This window comes from Condylura cristata, unplaced genomic scaffold (genome assembly GCF_000260355.1).
Source record: "Condylura cristata isolate star-nosed mole 26May11 unplaced genomic scaffold, ConCri1.0 scaffold00013, whole genome shotgun sequence".
Taxonomy (NCBI): Eukaryota; Metazoa; Chordata; class Mammalia; order Eulipotyphla; family Talpidae; genus Condylura; species Condylura cristata.
This window is the reverse complement of record NW_004567114.1, coordinates 51,308,051-51,323,402: the sequence shown is the minus strand read 5'-3', so window position 1 is coordinate 51,323,402 and position 15,352 is coordinate 51,308,051.

The window sequence follows — 15,352 nt, the reverse complement described above, 5'->3', positions numbered from 1 at the left end:
ATTATTTATGCATACAGAACTGGGGTACCAAAGGTACAGAGGTGATGAGAGGATTCACCAGAGACAGAGAGGGGAGCAGAGCAAGCAATCGAGGAGAGGGGAAATAGTTGGGGAGAGGGGTGGAGAAGAGGGAGAGTAAAAGAGAATATGGTGATAGCTTACAGTTGCTTTGGTGGTGGGAGAACAATAGTGACCATACCTAAGCAGCAGAGATCATGTATTGTCCAAATATTAAAAATGACGTAAGAAAAAGTACTACATTTTAAAAATTAAAAACAAAATAAAATAAGGTGAAATCCTGTCATTTGTAACAACATGGATAGAGCTAGAGAGCATTATGTTTAGTGAAATGTACCAGACAGAGAAAGGTAAATACTCTATAATTTCATCCATATATGGTATATAGAAAAAACAAGCAGATACACTGAATTTAAAAGAATAAACTTTTGGATTATAAAATCAGTTCATAGTTGATAGAAGTAATGGAATAAAAGGGTTGGGTAAATGCAGTTAAAGAGCAAATACATGGTGAAGTATCAAAACTATAGGACTCTCAGCCGTTAACTTAGTGTAGTAGATACACATACTGATTTTCAAAGATGTATACCTGAAACTTATGTACTAATATAGCACAGTGTTACCTTTATTAAAAAGGATTGAGTCTGGGCCCTCCCTGGTGGCGCAGCGGGTTAAAGCACAGCACTAAGAAGCCAAAGCCACTTCCGCATGAGTTCGATCCCCGCCTGCCCTGGAGGAGATCCACATGGCGTGGCAGACCTCTCCTGACCCGCCCGCTGCTCCCCTCAGCAGTGTACTTCGTTGATCTGCCTGTTCTGCTCCCCACTCTGTCCCTGGTGAATCCTCTCACCCTCCGCATCTCTGGCCTGTACCCCAGTTCAAAAAAAAAAAAAAAAAGGATTGAGTCTTCTCATCCATGAATACATCTTCATTGATTCAGGCTATTTCTCTCAATGATATTTTGTGTTTTTGGTGTTCATTGTATAAATTTTGTCAATTTTATTCCTCAGTATTTCTTATCTTCATGCTATGATAAAAGGCAGTTCCATGTTCATTTCATTTATGATAATTTACTGCTAGTAGAGAGGAATAGAATTATTTTTATATATTAACTTTGTGTCATACAATCTTTCTTGCTAACTTTGTTATCAATTCCATAGGATTTTTAATATGAATGATCATGTCAACTGTGAGTAGTTTTACTTCTCCATTTCAATTTTTATTTCTCCTTAATTTATGGTACTGACTGGAATTCCTGGTTCAGTGTTAAAAAGAACCAGTAAGAGGTTTGGGAATTTTAATTTAGGTAAACATAATCTTTTTTTTTAGATAGAATTTACAAATTAGGAATTTTTCCAAATATGAATGACTTATAGGAGGATGGAAAATCATAAATATGGCACCCATTGTTGGAGAGATGGGCAAGGAACAATGGTAGGAGAGTGAAAGAAAACAAAGCAGACCTTCCAAATTGTTTCCTACCTGTGTCATTTTACATTGGATTAAGAAAATGGACCCAATTAAGTACTGAAAATATTTTTCTGGGCCCTCCCTGGTGGCGCATTGAGTTAAAGCACAGGCTAAGAAGCTAAAGCCACTTCAGCATGAGATCAATCCCTGCCCCAGAGGTGACCACATGGCGCAGCAGACTTCTCCTGACCTGTCTGCTGCTCCCCTCAGCAGTGTACTTCATCGATCTGCCTGTTCTGCTCCCCACTCTGTCTCTGGTGAATCCTCTAACCTTCCCTGCACCTCTGGCCTATACCACAGTTCTGTATGCATAAATTAATAAATAAATCCTTAAAATATATTTTCCCCCTAAAGATAGGAAAGTAAATTGAACCACATACATGAATTTACTCTTCCTCAGAAAAATTTAATGTTTTTTAAACATGTATGATAATGACTATGGATTCACTTTTTTATTGCTAACTAGACTGCAATGAACAGTTTTTATTTTGTACAGTGAGAGAAGATAGCAGTGATTCATATAATGTTTACTATATTATATGTATGTTTATATAAGTATGTATGTGTGTAAATGTGTACATATATGTGTGTGTATATATATGTGTGTGTATATATCTATATGTATATACACATACACAAACACACACACATACACACACACACAGATGTATCATTCTTTGTCTGGTCTACTGTTAGTCCAAGCTATTTCATCATAAATCAGCTTAATTCTTGCTACAGGCTCTATTTTATAACAATTTGATGCTTATTTTTTACCTTTCAATATGCTGATATCCAAACTAACATGTTTTTTATGGAAGTAAGATGAGTCATTCAATTCATTCTAATTTTGTTTGCATACTTGTCAGCTAACACATAAGTTTGATTACAAATAACATGTTTTATGTAAAAAAGTGAATTTTATCAATTGATTAATTGATAAACATACCATGCCAGTACATTCATTTAAGTTAGTGATTAGAATTAGGTGAAAAACAGTCAGAACTAATACATGTGATAACATGAAAAAAACAAGAAAGGAGGAAATTGTCATCTGTCTTACCTAATTCACCCAAAATAATATTTTTAAATTTGTACCTATTAAATGGAACTACCTCCTGGAAAGAGTTCAAAGGAGTTCAGTATCTACGCTCCTGATATGCAAACTGGTCAAATGATATGAGAAAATGGGAGATTCATCAAAGACGTTCAAGTCAGAACAGGTTGATCATGACAGAACTTCTCAGTACTGCAAGTGCAAATGTACTGTTTCAATGGAGTTTAACATTCTGATTAAAAAATTTGTGTCGTTAATGGCTCTGCCTCATAATATCCACAGAGAAGCCTTGATAGTGAGTAAATGATCAAAATCAGCGTCAATGTGCAAAGTAATTTAAGTCAAAATACACATGACCCAAGCCTTTTAGCAGGTAATGAGTTGTTTTAATCATTTCAAATTATACTTTAAAAAGTTATTCAAAATCTGAGTGAATAAAATACCTTTTTCTTTCAAAATCTTTCTGATTTTGAAATTAACTTGTCAAGGTCAAAATGATATAGCATTAAACATCTCCAGTATGACTGCTTTTCAAATACAAAATGCCTATAACAGAAATTGGATCTACCTTATTAAATTAATACTAACCTTTTGTGGAGAAAAAAAATTAATAAAAGATGTATTTTAAAATATAGTCACTTGCATCAAACCGGACATTTTCTATAAAATCAACACATTTCAAATAAAAGTATGTTAAGTATTATGTTCCTAAATTCAAATGAGTTTTTTTTTAAGATTATTTATGCATACAGAACTGGGGTACCAAAGGTACAGAGGTGATGAGAGGATTCACCAGAGACAGAGAGGGGAGCAGAGCAAGCAGATCGAGGAAGTACACTACTGAGGGTTTTTTATATTATAGTTGTGCTCCCAAATTATAGGTACCTGAATATTGACCAGTTTAAAGGGTGATACTAGACAAAACATTCATTATAGTCTCGGGGGTACTAAAAATAGGAAAGCAATATTTTTGCTGACACTGAATCTTTCTCTAAACTACAATAGCCATAGGCCTTTTAAGAATGTATTTCCCCAAGAGTGGGGACAACTAGAAATGGCCCGTCCTTGTCCTAATTGGCCTTGATCAAATAAAGTCTCTTATTTCTGCTGCTGCACCAACACAACACTTGATGCAGTCACAACTATTCATTAAATGGACAGTCTTATGAGATATTTTTGTTGTAGTTAGTTTATTTACCAGCTAAAGATAATGTAGAAGATAATAAGCACAATACAAAAAAAAAAGCAAAAAAAGAGTTGAGGAGGGAGCTAATTGCTGAAAAACTTTATTATCAATAGCTTAGAAAAATAAAAGCATATACTCCTTAATATTAATTTTATATTTTAAGCAGTTTTATTATGATGCCTTAAAAAAGAAAACATAACATGCGAACTGTGTGCCTTTTTGTAAATCAAAATCCTCATGAGCAGGGTATGTTCACACTGACAGCATAAGTTTTATAAGCTAGCAGATAGAAAGAAAATAATAAGTATCCACAATCATCTCACCAGAGATGACACTTGTGCTGGTGAATTTCTGTTTGCACTTCAGGGTCCCTTCTACATAGTTTTCTGCCTTGTTCTGTGTACCAGACAAGACTGATCTCTAGGGACTGCATTTTCATTTCACAGATGGTATGCCTAAAGGGACATCAGAGGATCAGAATAGGAAAAGAGCTTGGTAGGATCTTCCACAGCTTCAGCTCTCTTCACTCTCTGGTGATTGCCCACTGCTCCTAGCTGATGAGGGCCTAGGGTTAGTAATATTGTTCTTTGTTGCTGGGTGCTTTACCACCCCCTCTTAGTTCCTCTAACTCTGCCCACACCCAGATAGCATTCCTTCTTTTCTTCTTGCCTATTGGATATCCTATTCCACCAGGAAGATCACTGCTTACACTTTGCTTTATTTCCTTTCAATTTTTTAAGCCTAGTTGTTCATTTTGCTTTACATGTGTAATCCCCCCCCCGCCATGTTATCGAAAACATTTTACAAACATCATGTATAGCCTATTTCACTTCTTGTTGAACCACCCAAGTTTTGAATGACATAAATAATGCTGTAAAAACATCTTTGAATCTAAATTGTTGTTTGGATTTCTGATTCTTTCTGTGGGATGAGTTCCTAGAATTTAATTACTGAGTCAGAATGAGAAAACATTTAAAATTCTTACTTTTACAGTTAAGCCACATTTTTGACAGCACTGAGTATTATTACTTTTCATTTTTATGATCTCATAAATGAAAAGGCATCTGTTTTTTACATTTGCATTTTCCTATTACTTTTGTATATATATAGTAAGTGACTAATCTTTTATTGTTTAAAATGCTTTATTTTGGAATTTTTTAATATATTAAAAATATAGAAACTGCTATAAAAAGTCTCCATGAATATATTACCCAGCTCTAGCAATCATCATTTACAGTACCTTTAGAAAATTCTTAGACAAAAACGTGAAAAGCACAGACCAGGAGTCTATAAAAAGTAATGTTTCCCCATTTCCGATGCCCAGACCCCAAAGCTGCTCACTCTTCATAAATAGGCTGTTTTATGTACTGCCTTCCAGTTAATTCCTCAGCAGTCCTTGTTGTACCAGTACAATGCTCATATATAATTCATTCAAAGCAGCCTGCTACCCAGGTGCCAAATCTAGGCTTAGAAATGAGGCCAAAGTTTCTTTACTAAAGAGAACCAGATTATAAATTAGTAACTGATTACTTTGCTGCACCACAGAATTAATGCTTTCAAAGGCAGGTAGAGTTACTGAAAAAATGTCTTTTACCCTTTTTTTAATCTGAGTATGAAAAACAAAATTTGATGGAGAATTGAGATCCACAACTACCCTACACCCCTCCAGGAATCCCTGCCCTATACTAAATAGCGCCGTTAATAACGGAAGAGGGTAGGGGCAGGTCAAAAGACTTGGATGTTTCTTTGCTCCAAACTGTGACCTTGAACTCTGACTATCCTACTGGTGGCTGATAGGCTCACACAGTCAGAAAGGGAGGCAGAGGGCAGCATAAGGTCCAAAGCCTTATGGGTACAGGGTAGACAGATTGTAACAATATGATGAAGCACCTGGGAAAATATTATGATGGACAGCAGTTGTTTGCAAGGCTGTTTCATGTAGAGATAACAGAGGTCCTGGATCCTTTATCCCAACCTTTGCCTTCAGGATGCAGAAGACCACACAATGCACAGCTACTTGTAGGTAGTGATACTGTAGCAATCCTAAAATGGCCCTGTGAGTAGACAGGGGCACTCCAAACTTAGTGATTTAGTACAATAACACTGTATATATTCATAAGGGTTAAGGGGCAGCTCAGCTAGTCTTTCTTGGGCTCAGTCATGTGGCTTCATCTAGCTGGTAAGAAGATCTTGACTGGCCTTGCTTATATCCATATTGTCAGCAGGGTCTCTGTCACCACCAGTTGTAACCTGGGCTCCTTCATAGGGTAGTTTTAGGGTTCCATGACATTAAGAGTGGAATCTGCAAGGCCACTTAAAGTCTTGTTTGGTCAGGTCACTTCTACCAGATTTTATTTGTTAAAACAAGTCACCTACCAAGATAGTGAATTCAAGAAGCAAGGAAATAAACTGTTCTTTTGATGGGAAGGCTTACAAAGTGCTCATAGCCATTTTTAATTCACCGCACTCCCATTTGCAATACTGAGAGATCTGAGAGCCAGTTGTTTTACCTATGAGGAAATTGAGATACAAAGAGGTACATTGTTTAAGATAAAGCTGTGCTATGTTTAAAATAGCCAGTATGTTAAGGGGAAGGATGGCCTAAAGGGACTCTGCAGTCTTGTGGACTCCACCCCCTACTCCAGCTTTCTGGACTTTACCCCCTACTCCAGTGATTGGAAACTTCAACTCTGAGCAGTACCAAAGAGAGAACTGATAGGTCCCAGGCATTCTGGGACACTGGGGGATAAATAGGGCGCCATTTTGTCTCTCGCTCAGGAAACGGCTCTCAGGACCACATGACCTGGGGTTTTCAGTTAGTTTGTTTCCAGAGCTCCAAGTCAGCTGAGCAGGTTAGATATTCCAGTTGTTGTTTCCTTTACTTCTCCCCATTTTGTAAATAAACCCATTTTGACCCTGCGGTATAAATGAATTTTAAGCATGAGGGTGAGGCCCTACAGACAGGCAGCCCAATTCACACTGGGTACCCTGTAACAAGTAGTCCAGTACCTTAATAGTATCTGGGTGGCTGTTAGAATAAATTCTTAGATCCAACTCCAGGGGTATTAAATTAGCATAGAGATACTATCTAAATAATGTCATAGTTGGTACTGTTAGTTTTATTCTATATTCATTCATATGTTGCCTTAAAGTATATCCCAGGAACCTGTTTTAATCAAGTATCCAGGTGATGCTTATGTACTCTAAAGTTGGAAAGGTAGTATCATTAGAACAAACGGATTTGAAGTGAATCAAAGCACAGTTAATTCCCAGTTTTATCACCTGCTAGGTGAGTGAACTTGAATAGATCATTTACATTTTGGAACTTCTGTTTTTCTTATCAGAAAAAAAAAAAAGCTATTAGTATCTGCTTTGCCTACTCCATCAGCCTGTTTTGAATATCAAAAGAAAATGTTGCCTAGAAAAGCAGGCAGTAAAATAATGATGACTTTGGTAATTTTGTCCAAGATCACAAAATTTATCAGTGATAGAATCAAGACTAAGGGCCCTCTCTAATGGTGCAAGGAGTTAAAACATAGCACTGTGAAGCTGCACCAGCCACTTCAGAACAAGTTCGATCCCCAGCCAGGGAGATGACCTTAGACCTTTCCTGAGCCACCTACTGCTCCCCTCAGCAGTGTAGTTCAGTACATCTGCCTGTTCTGCTTCCTGCTTTGTCTCTGGTGATTCCTCTCACCCCCAGCCCCGCATCTCCGACCTGTACACCCAGTTCTGTATGCATACATAAATAAACTTTGAAAAAAAATCAAGACTAAAATAGCTGGGTTCCTGGTCTTAAACCTCTTCAAGGACAAACAGAATTGAATCAGCCACTTCTTTTAGTCTTTCCCAGATCTACAGAGCTATAGCAAATAGCAGTACTGATTATAAAGAGCAAATAGTGGCATGTTTTGCATTCTCAGTGTGACTAAGAGCCCCTTTCTGTTCCCCTCCCCTTCCTCAGTGGCACAGATCCCTCAAGCCCCTAAACAAGCTCAGTCAAAGCTATCCCAGCAGGTCATGGTCGTCTTCCTGCCTTCATGGGAAAGAATTATTGAGTGGGAAGTGTTCAGGATGAGGGAGTGTTACTGAGGAGTGGGAGGTGGAGTGACAATCCTGGCCTAGATTGTGTTTTTCAAGTTTGATGTATGTCAGTGGAATGGCATCTACAGCCTGCTGAAGCTTTTGGAGAGTCAGAATTTGAGAGCTGGTGGGTGACAAATTGCAATCTCTTCCTGATTATTCACCTCCTCCATCCTATATTTTTAATTCACCCACTCTTAATTCTAATCTTCCCTCCAAGCAGTTTTCTAAAACTCAAAAGCCTGTTTTATCAGCTTCTTCAGCCTTCATCAAACTCGGGCTAATGTAGAAAGAAGGTAGTAAAGTCTAGATAACCCCCTTTTCCTAGTTAATCATAATCCTAGTTTTACACCAAGTTGACAGGGAAAAAAGAAATATGTATCCAGGCATTAAAAGAAAAGTAACTCAGCCTAAACAAAAGTGGTAACACAGACATCTTGGGCCCAAAGCCCAAGTCCATCCCTTAATGACCTTGAACACTACTCTGTTCTTCATTTACTATTCTGTGACATGAAGAATGATAACACATAGATGTCATGTGGGCTATATGATATAAAGCCCTTAAAATATGCATCTACATAGATAGAGCACTATAGCTTTTGCCATATCTTACTGGTCCATAGTAGATTACTACAACTACCTATCAAATCTCCTTCATTAAGTTTCATTAAGTTTCCCATCTCCCACCTTCAGGAATATATTATCTATTACACAAACTCTACACACTTCTTGGCTTAGCACTGAAGATACTGCTCATTAGTTCCTTCCTCTATTCACCCACATTACTCAATATGTTTATAAGAGAGTTTCTTACCCACAGCAACAGTAACATTTCTTTGTTACCTTAAGTGAAACCATCTGTATGTACATTGTAGGGTGTTTAGCAGCTAGATACCTATATAGCAATCTTTCAGTCATGAAGCCCACAGATGTCTCCAAAAGTTGTTGAATATCCCGACACATAAGTAAGCCTTCCAGTTGAGAACCCATCATAGTTAGGAAAGGTCCTTTTAAGAATTCACTTGATTAAAATGGACCCATTCCGGAGAAAATAATAATAATAATGAACAACTATATATGAGAGACATTTTATGGGAGTAGACTGGGGAATGGGATCAAAAATGGGGGGGGGGGGGAGAGTGCACTGAACTATGGTGATGGCACACGGGTGATTTGGTGATGGGAAGCCCACGGGGACTACAGCTGAGATGGAAAAGGGCACAAAATGATGTAAAAAAAAAAACTATTATATTATTTTTTAACAAATGGACCCCGTTAGATAATCCAGGATAATCTCCCCATCTCAAAGTTCTTAACTGTAATCACATTTGCCAAGTTCCTTTTGCCATATAAGATAACATATTCACAGGCTTGTGAGCCTAGGGGCCATGAAGTTAAAACAACCAACCCATTGTTCCATCTACTACAAAAAGTAAAAAAGTGTGAATTATGGGCCCTCCCTGGTGGCACAGCGGGTTAAAGCACAGCATTAAGAAGCTAAAGCCACTTCCACATGAGTTCGATTCCCGCCTGCCCCAGAGGTGACCACATGGTGCGGCAGACCTCCCCTGACCCACCCACTGCTCCCCTTAGCAGTGTATTTCGTCAAGCTCTGTCTCTGGTGAATACTATCACCCTCCACATCTCTGGCCTGTACCCCAGTTCTGTATGAATAAATAAATAACTCTTTAAAAAAAAGTGTGAATTGTAAGTAAATCTGGATTATATTCACATTAATAATGTAATGGGAATTTCTGAACACATTTTCTCCCTCATTTCTTAGATGAGCAGCATGATAACTCTTCATCCTCTGGACTTTCGATGTTAACTGAATTTCTATAGACTTTATGGCCATCTGCTTTACTGACCAAGATATTTCATGACTTCACACTCTCTTCTCTGGTTTAGAATAATCAATATTTGAAACAGATGGGGTGAAATCTTTTGAAGTTTTGTCATAACTTTAGCAAAGGAAGTTAGAAAAATCTAGCTAACTTGAAATGCTACCTCCCTATTAAATATTAATATGTTCACTATATGTACATTAAATATACATACTAATGTGTGTGCTGATTACTTATGTAAGTATATAATAGGTGTTTAACTAAATGTGGACAATGAGATTCTCTTAGGCACTGGTGTCTTAGAGATGCCTGGCACTAGACAGTGGAGGTAAGGCCATCATATAAAGTAATGTCAGTTGTCTTCGGCACAAGGCCTGTGGAATTCATGCTTAAATTCCAGTCCATTATCCTAGGTCTAACTATTCAGAAGAAGCGACATTATTTTTTTAGATTTGCATGAAGGCATCATATGAGTTAATGGTGACCTTACCTGAATTGCATTTAGAAAGAGGGATAAAATGCACCTTTGGCAACTGCTTACAGGGCCACAGTTAGTCATACCTAGGACACATGGAGAAGCTACACATATACTATCCAAATTACTCTAGTTCCCTGATGGCAGAGTATATGGAACAGCCAATAGAGCAATACAACCCTTACCCCTAGATATATAGCTGGAGAATATGACTAGGACAAAGGCAAGTTATGACAAATTCTCCAGTCTACCATGGTTTCTATCTCCCATTCTGTCCATTTTTACCATATCTACCATGAATTGTTCATTTAACTCTGTGGTGTCTTTACCAACCAATATAGAGCATTGAATATAGTAGCTTTTCAGTCAGAGATACAAAAATACCAGCTTAAACGTAAATTTAGGAGCTTTGCCAAGTAAACCCTACTTAAATAGAATGAATTATTGCTAAGCATCTCATCTTATTTAATATCAAAATATATTTGACTAATATTAACATCAGCCAGTTTGGAACTATACCAAGCCATCAAGACCAGAGACATGTTTAACAAACGATGTATTATTATATGTGTACACTATATATAATATATATTATGCTATTTAATAATATAGTGTTATGCTTCCAGACATTATGGCTACCCTATAGATAAGTAAATAGAAGGGGAAATGGGGGGGGCAGGACAAAATAAGGCATTAGAAATCACCCAGCATAACCTCATACAGAAAGATAAAATTCATCATCATCAAAAGAATTCTTTGAGATGCTTTTTGTTAAGAGCCCACAATTTGCTTGTTCCCATTCAAAAATGCACTATTCAAACACTGACAAACAATATCTAAGAATCTCTAGTAGAGATAAAGCTATACCATTGGCTTGTCATTCATTTTAAGGACTTTTTATTGTAGAATAGGAAAGATCAGATAGAAATGATTATGATTCTGTAGAAATATATATTTCAGTAAAATCACACACATTTCTACAGATCCATACACTAAATATCTGTTTCTTTTAGAAAATCAAATACAAATAAATGCTATTGGAAAGAAATGTTATAGAAATTCATTTCCAAAATCTTTCATTTCCTTTTGTATACATCTTAGAAGAAAGGAAATGAAATCTTTTTACAGGTCAATGAAGTGAGTTTATTCCACAACACTAAGATTTTGAATACAAGTACACTTTAGCTCAGTATTTGGTGGACAAATATGCAGGTCACAGACTGCCCACAGTTTACCTGATTAGGATTTACATGCTTCTATCAGTTTCTCCTCATTAATCATATTTATATATATATACATATATATGTATATAATCATATTTATTATATGTATATAATCATATTTATATATATATACATATATATGTATATGTATATAATCCCACTGTTCTCTGAATTTTCTGACTTCCACCTCTTTGAACAGTCTCACCCCACTCTCTGGATCCTACTTTCACTTTTCTGCATCTGACAAGCTCACATTCATAAATTTAGTCCCAGAAAAATGCCATCTCTTCTTATTTTCCCTGGCTACACTCTCCTTATTCCCCCTCCTGTGACTGCAGAACTACTAACTTTTAATTCCTGTTTCCAAAGCATTTCTGTTGCATGTATCTGTGTGACAGAACCTATTACAATGAGTTATTATTTGTTTACATGTACATAGGCCACTCATCTGTAGGCAGAACTTCTTAAAATATGGGCTTTTTCCCTCATGTTTTCTCATAAACCAGCACATTTTCTTGCATAGTCTGGCGAATAGATTGAATAGAAGAAATATGTAAGAGATGAACTTTCTTTTCCCTGAGATCACACCCATTTGAAAGATTATACAAGTATCTTTACAAGACTGATAATGAGCTTAATGGTACTTAATATCAATTATGTTCAATGTTAGAAATAGCTTCAAATTTAGTGTTTTTTTTTTAAGATTTATTTATTTGTGCATACAGAACTGGGGTACAGGCCAGAGGCTTAGGCGCGGCAAGAGGCTTCACCAGAGACAGAGTGGGGAGCAGAACAGACAGATTGACAAAGTACACTGCTGAGGGGAGCAGCGGGCACGTCAGGAGAGGCCACACCATGTGGTCACCTCTGGGGCAGGCGGGAATCGAACTCATGCGGAAGTGGCTTTAGCTTCTTAGTGCTGTGCTTTAACCCTCTGTGCCACCAGGGAGGGCCAAATTTAGTGTTTTTTTTAACCAATGGTAGTTAAACAAAGATATTAAAGGAAATTTTATTGCAGGAATTGCTCAAATTGAAACAGGTTTGAGAACAAATCCAATTTAAAGACATGCCTTTTACTTCTATTTACCTACAAGATATTTAAAATGGAATACTTTGGGGTAGAATAACACAAGTCTCCATCTTCAATTGTGAACCACTAGGAAGGCCTTTTTACAGTTTTACAATGTACTGTTTGGTTTTTCAAAAATTTAAATTGTCTCTGATTATTCACTGCCATAGATTGCTAACAGTAACGATCACGAAAATGAACCTATGCTGTATGGAAAACTGTGATTCAAATAGATTGGGTATAAACTTCCCAAGATGGTACAAGTTGGAATAACGTCCCTAGGTCTTACTCTGTACAACTCTGCTGTACCATGTGGATCACCTCCGGGGCAGGGATCAAACTCACTGAAGTGGCTGCGGCTAGCTTTGCAGTGCTGCGCTTTAACACATTGTGCCACCTGGGAGGGCTCCAGAATAAATAATTCTAAGTGACAAGAGATCTAGCATTATTCTTCCATTGATTTCCCCAGGCAGTTGGCTTTTGGTGGATCCATAAACTTGCAAATAAACTATACCTTCCGAGATTCCAGAAGTTAAGTTGTAAACTGACATTGGTCACCAAGTACCCCATCATCCTTATTTGCCCACTCTCAAATCTCCTCCCCCTTCCATACACCTACACAAAGAGAAACTTTACCCTTTATCTCATCTCTTTATGTGCCCTTCTTTTGTCTAAATTAAGAAACAATCCATGTCTTTACAAAAGTGGTTCACTTACACATTTACCTGTTAGCTACTTGTTATTCTTATCTTCAAGCCATTCTGTCTCATCAGCACATCATTTATCTACTCAAAAACCTTCTGTTTCCTCTGGCTTTAATTCTAATCCTAATGCCCTTGACTTCCTAACATTACTCCTGACTGTCCCAAATATATACCTCTGTACCTTGTGGGTATATACCATTCAGTTCACCACCTCTGACATAGCAGGCTATTGAGATGACCTTTCTACTTCTGTCCACTCCCTAAAATGATAATATCCCCCAAGAGCTACTCAGTCCTATTACTCCAGTCCTGTTTGACCTGCCAGAACTCTCTACCTCAAGCTTCCTATAACTCTTAGAAAAATAACACAGAGATTAATTCTTCCTTAACCATCATTGTGTCTTTACTGTTTTACTTTATACTCATATTCCCCTTATCTCTCCAGCTACATTATAAACTCTTGAGACAAAAGTAATGTGTGTTTGTGTGTGTGTTATTCATTTCTCCTGGGAACTGATAGCAATTGTTGGTGTGACTTGCTGTACCTTATACTCATGGCAAAGCCATAGTTGAATAATATAGGTATGCTGTAAAAGCAAATTGATATGACTTGTATTTTGGAAAAACTGGGCACAATTGTATTAGCTTTTGTGGAGTCGTTATTCCTCCTACCCAGCTTAACATCCACATGAAAATGAGATTATAAGGGGGTTGAAAAGTATTCCAAATCTATAGCTGCTTTCCTGAGACTGTGTTAGTTTATCCCAGCAAAGATACCACTTCACAGATCTAAGATGGCATTGAGTGGCAGCACAGAGTCATCTCTTCCAGGGACTCAGCAAAACATCACTGAAGAATACACTTGGAAGAGAACTGAGGGCTTGATGGTCCAGGAGCTGGAATAGCTACCACCAGAAAGGGTAGGAAAGCCTGAGAAATGATCACATCAGAAATGATATCAGGACATTTCTGCCAAAACTTCTTGAACTTCCCTCTATACCTAGCCCATTATGGTAGATGAGCATAGAGAATATTCCCACAGCTGGTGAGCCTAGTTTGGAAGTCCTGAAAGGTACTATTCCCTACGTTCCCTAGGTTCCCAGGACTTCCCTGGGTTGCCCAACCTGGTATAGCTGGGCAAGCACCACTTTATAGCTGGACAGGATCCACCTCACCCAAAAGATTACAGATGCCAGCCAGGCAGGCACTAAGATGATGGAATCTGGAATTGGTAAAAGTTACATTGATAGTCTCAAGAAGCACCAACCTCTCTTCTGTCTAGTCTTAGCAGGCATCTGAACAGCCTAACTACTACACATTCTATAACTTTCCATAGTGCCTGTAATTTGGGTCAAGCCCATAAAATCCCTGGCTGTTGCATTTGAGTCTCTAGGTGAAAGAAACTACCAGAAAAAAAAACATGAAGAAATAAAAACTAGGCTGAATTTGAAGGATTTACAGTGTGGGGCTTTTGGGAGAACACTACTGGTGGAGTCAGCCTTGACCTTCCTTGACTAGAAAGTGATTGTAGATGCGTACCTCTGTTCAAGAAACTGCAACAACAGGGGAGAGTTATATTGTTGGCAATCTATCTTAACAACCTATGTTCACACCCAGTGCATCTCCAGCCCTTACCCTGTAGGCTGGGCTCTTAGACCACCACCCTTCACCACTCTTGGACCGTTGAGCATCAGTCATCCTGTTTGGTGATGAGCTTTCAATCAATACAAAAGAAAGCAAAGCATCCAAGACTGACACCATAGGCCAATACTCTAGCACTTGCAATTCTAACACACAACCATCATCCCAACAAAACTTTTTAAATTAATCCATACAAATAATCACAGAGCATCAAACAGAATGAGGAGGCCATGAAATTCACTACAATTGGTAGATCAAAATAAAACCTTGAAAAAAATTACTAGTATGATAGGATTTAACCAAAGTATCAAAAGAAATCTTAAGAGCAACAGTGTTAATGGTACTTACTGAAATTGTGAAACCAATGGATGAACAAAATTAGAATACAGGACAGAGTAAATACAGAAGGACTCCAAATAAGCAACATAGAAATAAAGAATGTAATAGCTGAACTTAAAAATACAGTAGATAAGGCCAATAAGCATGTGAAAAAATGTTCAACATCTCTTGTAATAATAGAGATGCAAATTAAAACCACAATGAGATACCACCTCACCCCAGTGAGAATGGCACATCTTCACATAA